This window comes from Zeugodacus cucurbitae, unplaced genomic scaffold (genome assembly GCF_028554725.1).
Source record: "Zeugodacus cucurbitae isolate PBARC_wt_2022May unplaced genomic scaffold, idZeuCucr1.2 ctg00000206.1, whole genome shotgun sequence".
Lineage (NCBI taxonomy): Eukaryota > Metazoa > Arthropoda > Insecta > Diptera > Tephritidae > Zeugodacus > Zeugodacus cucurbitae.
Genome location: NW_026530859.1, coordinates 1 through 5,000, shown reverse-complemented (window position 1 = coordinate 5,000; position 5,000 = coordinate 1). Strand labels below are relative to the sequence as shown.

Below are 5,000 nucleotides of genomic sequence, written 5' to 3'. Positions count from 1 at the left end.
TTACACACTCCTTAGCGGATTACGACTTCCATGTCCACCGTCCTGCTGTTTTAAGCAACCAACGCCTTTCATGGTATCTGCATGAGTTGTTAATTTGGGCACCGTAACATTACGTTTGGTTCATCCCACAGCGCCAGTTCTGCTTACCAAAAGTGGCCCACTGGGCACATTATATCATAACCTCAACCTTCATATCAAGAAAGGTGAGGTTCTTACCCATTTAAAGTTTGAGAATAGGTTAAGGTCGTTTCGACCCTAAGGCCTCTAATCATTCGCTTTACCAGATAAGATTATTTTACATAATATTTAAATGCACCAGCTATCCTGAGGGAAACTTCGGAGGGAACCAGCTACTAGATGGTTCGATTGGTCTTTCGCCCCTATACTCAATTCTGACAATCGATTTGCACGTCAGAACTGTTTCGGTCTTCCATCAGGGTTTCCCCTGACTTCAACCTGATCAAGTATAGTTCACCATCTTTCGGGTCACAGCATATATGCTCAAGGTACGCTCCAGTTAGAGGTATAAATAATAATAAATTATCATTATACATAACTATATGGAACGCCCCGGGATTGAATTAATAGTAAAATATTTCACTAAAAATTAATCCCATTATATAAAAGTTAAGTTAATTTCGCCATTAGGTTTAATATAACCCAATGACTTGCACATATGTTAGACTCCTTGGTCCGTGTTTCAAGACGGGTCCCGAAGGTATCCTGAATCTTTCGCATTGTTAATCATATAAATGCATACAATTAATATTAAAATCAATGATAATAATATTATTGTAAAATTCAAAAGAATTTAAGCATTATATATGTAAAATCTATCAACACTTTATCAAATCATCAGTATTTATTCTATGTTAATAAGCTAAAAGCAAATTAATTTGAATAAACTTAACACCAATGATCTTTTGATAAATATTTTATTATGTTAATAGATTACAATGTCCTTATATGAAAAAAATGCACACTATTACTATAATATTATAAATATCACAGTTATAATGATGAATTTTTCATAATGGATATTCAGGTTCATCGGGCTTAACCTCTAAGCAGTTTCACGTACTATTTAACTCTCTATTCAGAGTTCTTTTCAACTTTCCCTCACGGTACTTGTTTACTATCGGTCTCATGGTTATATTTAGTTTTAGATGGAGTTTACCACCCACTTAGTGCTGCACTATCAAGCAACACGACTCTTTGGAAATATCTTTCTAGTAATCATTAACGTTATACGGGCCTGGCACCCTCTATGGGTAAATGGCCTCATTTAAGAAGGACTTAAATCGTTAATTTCTCATACTAGATATTAAGATATTCCATACACTGCATCTCACATTTGCCATATAGACAAAGTGACTTAGTGCTGAACTATTTTCTTTTCGCTCGCCGCTACTAAGAAAATCCTTGTTAGTTTCTTTTCCTCCCCTCATTAATATGCTTAAATTCAGGGGGTAGTCCCATATGAGTTGAGGTTGTATAAAAATATTTATATTTATTTTATATTTTAGCTTTTTGCTATTTTAAAGAAACATACATAATTATTTCTTAACACCAATATAATTTTCTTAATAATAAATATTCAATCTTTTCATCCCGTACTACTTACTTCATTATAACAACAATATTATTTTCTTGGTTTTTTACATTTAAGGCAATCCTAGAATAAAATAATATTTTATGCTAGACGTTCCTCTAAATGTATATATTATTTGAAATAATAATATTGAAATTTTATTGTTTTTGGAATACTAAGATTCTTATTTATTATAAAATTTCGTTCAAATATGAGGTGTTCAAGAATATATTTTCTATATTTCTTTTTATGCTATTAATATTATGGATTGAAAAATACAATCCAGTAATATACCATGTGCTTAAATTCTTTTAATTGACTAAAGAATAAGCAACTAATTTAGCATAGTCTTACAACCCTCAACCATATGTAGTCCAAGCAGCACTTTAAAATTAATTAAAGTACATAACAGCATGGACTGCAATATGCGTTCAAAATGTCGATGTTCATGTGTCCTGCAGTTCACACGATGACGCACAGTTAGCTGCGTTCTTCATCGACCCATGAGCCGAGTGATCCACCGCTTAGAGTGATAATTTTTTGTTTATTTTAATTTAACGTCAAGAGTTTTTAATTTATTGAAAGAATAACATTTCGTTTTCGTATATAATATATAAATTATTTTAAAACATCTTTCAATAAATTGTAATTTTCAACCCAAACATTTACAAGTTGCGCATGTCTTAGTCCAACAAAAACAGTAATTCCTTTTTTATTACATTTTATTTAATTTCTATATATTTTTAAGGAATTACACGTTAATGAGAACAAATTAACTTATCATTTATATTATTTTTATAAATAATAAGTACAACTATATATGTTTAAAGGTTTGTTGCGTTCAAATACAATGTATGCGATATAATTTTCATTATACTACAATACAAGGAGTAAAAAAAAAAAGAAAAAAAAGAAAAACATTCAAATAAATGAATGAAAAGAAAAAAAAGAAAATAATTTTTCTTTTTTATTCTTTTTTTGTTTGTTTGTTTGTTTGTTTGTTTGTTTGTTTTTTTATAATATTTACGGATAGGAACACAATAATGATCCTTCCGCAGGTTCACCTACGGAAACCTTGTTACGACTTTTACTTCCTCTAAATAATCAAGTTCGGTCAACTTTTGCGAAACAACCGTGAAACACAAGGCGTCACAGTGATCACGTCCGGAGACCTCACTAAATAATTCAATCGGTAGTAGCGACGGGCGGTGTGTACAAAGGGCAGGGACGTAATCAATGCGAGTTAATGACTCACACTTACTGGGAATTCCAAGTTCATGTGAACAGTTTCAGTTCACAATCCCAAGCATGAAAGTGGTTCAGCGGTTTACCCGGACCTCTCGGTCTAGGAAATACACGTTGATACTTTCATTGTAGCGCGCGTGCAGCCCAGGACATCTAAGGCATCACAGACCTGTTATTGCTCAATCTCGTTACTGCTAGACGCAATTTGTCCATTTAAGAAGCTAGTGTCCTTATAATGGGACAAACCAACAGGTACGGCTCCACTTATATAAACACATTCAAACACTTGCACATTCAAGATGAACTCATGAATGAAGGCTATATAAGCTTCAACACCATAATCCTGAAAGCATCTATTTAATATATTTGAGTCTCGTTCGTTATCGGAATTAACCAGACAAATCACTCCACGAACTAAGAACGGCCATGCACCACCACCCATAGATTCGAGAAAGAGCTATCAATCTGTCTTACACGCTTATGTTCGGACCTGGTAAGTTTTCCCGTGTTGAGTCAAATTAAGCCGCAGGCTCCACTCCTGGTGGTGCCCTTCCGTCAATTCCTTTAAGTTTCAGCTTTGCAACCATACTTCCCCCGGAGCCCAAAAGCTTTGGTTTCCCGGAAGCGACTGAGAGAGCCATAGTAGTAGCTACACCCAATTGCTAGCTGGCATCGTTTATGGTTAGAACTAGGGCGGTATCTGATCGCCTTCGAACCTCTAACTTTCGTTCTTGATTAATGAAAACATCTTTGGCAAATGCTTTCGCTTAAGTTAGTCTTACGACGGTCCAAGAATTTCACCTCTCGCGTCGTAATACTAATGCCCCCAAACTGCTTCTATTAATCATTACCTCTTGATCTAAAAACCAATGAAAGTAGAACAGAGGTCTTATTTCATTATTCCATGCACAAAATATTCAGGCATTTGGAGCCTGCTTTAAGCACTCTAATTTGTTCAAAGTAATTGTACCGGCCCACAACAACACTCGATGAAGAGCACTGAAGCAGGTTTAAATAGGAGGAATATATAAAAAATACATTGTATTAATTACATATAAGAACTCCACCGGTAATACGCTTGCATACATAAGGTAATGTACATACCACAATTATAGCTGTACTACCCGTATGAAGCACAAATTCAACTACGAACGTTTTAACCGCAACAACTTTAATATACGCTATTGGAGCTGGAATTACCGCGGCTGCTGGCACCAGACTTGCCCTCCAATAGGTCCTTGTTAAAGGATTTAAAGTGTACTCATTCCAATTACAGGGCCTCGGATATGAGTCCTGTATTGTTATTTTTCGTCACTACCTCCCCGAACTGGGAGTGGGTAATTTACGCGCCTGCTGCCTTCCTTAGATGTGGTAGCCGTTTCTCAGGCTCCCTCTCCGGAATCGAACCCTGATTCCCCGTTACCCGTTGCAACCATGGTAGTCCTAGATACTACCATCAAAAGTTGATAGGGCAGACATTTGAAAGATCTGTCGTCGGTACGAGACCATACGATCTGCAAGTTATCTAGAGTTCAACCAATATAACGATCTTACGATCGCTTGGTTTTAGCCTAATAAAAGCACACGTTCCAAAAGGTCCGTGTTTATTTTGCATGTATTAGCTCTAGAATTACCACAGTTATCCAAGTAACTGTTAACGATCTATGGAACCATAACTGATATAATGAGCCTTTTGCGGTTTCACTTTTAATTTGTTTGTACTTAGACATGCATGGCTTAATCTTTGAGACAAGCATATAACTACTGGCAGGATCAACCAGAATAATATTTTTTATTCATTTATATAATATTTTTTATACTATATAAATTTTTATAATGATATTTTCAATATTTGAAAATTAAGTACACGACATATACACAATGCAAAGGAGAACGAAATCGCGACAATAAATAATTATGAAATTTCTTCTACTATGGTCGGATTAAATAATTTACTTCATGTCATTTAAATTTCATATTATTGTATTATTTATTGCGGTCTTATTCGGACTTTGAGACTGTGTATCTTATCGTGAGAAAGAATTTTCGTTCTCTATACATATATAATATAATTATTAATGTAAGGACGATGTTTCTTCTTGTATTTGTTAAACTTTCAAATAATATCATTTTTTATACATTTTACTTTATTTCAATGCATATA

General features: G+C 34.4%; 3 non-coding genes across 3 annotated transcripts in view; all 3 read right to left on the bottom strand.

Moving 5' to 3' along the window:
* LOC128924009 (large subunit ribosomal RNA) overlaps positions 1-1,493 on the bottom strand; it is a 3,984-nt gene extending 2,491 nt beyond the window's left edge. Inside the window, exon 1 of the ribosomal RNA XR_008472721.1 lies at positions 1-1,493. This exon is cut by the window's left edge and continues 2,491 nt beyond it. This is a non-coding gene — a ribosomal RNA (large subunit ribosomal RNA).
* A 451-nt stretch (positions 1,494-1,944) lies between these two features.
* On the bottom strand, positions 1,945-2,123 carry LOC128924007 (5.8S ribosomal RNA). Its single transcript, XR_008472719.1, has one exon. It is a non-coding gene; the product is annotated as a 5.8S ribosomal RNA (ribosomal RNA).
* Positions 2,124-2,632: 509 nt separating this feature from the next.
* LOC128924008 (small subunit ribosomal RNA) lies at positions 2,633-4,620 on the bottom strand. The gene has a single exon (XR_008472720.1). It is a non-coding gene; the product is annotated as a small subunit ribosomal RNA (ribosomal RNA).
* Between the last annotated feature and the right edge of the window lie 380 nt (positions 4,621-5,000).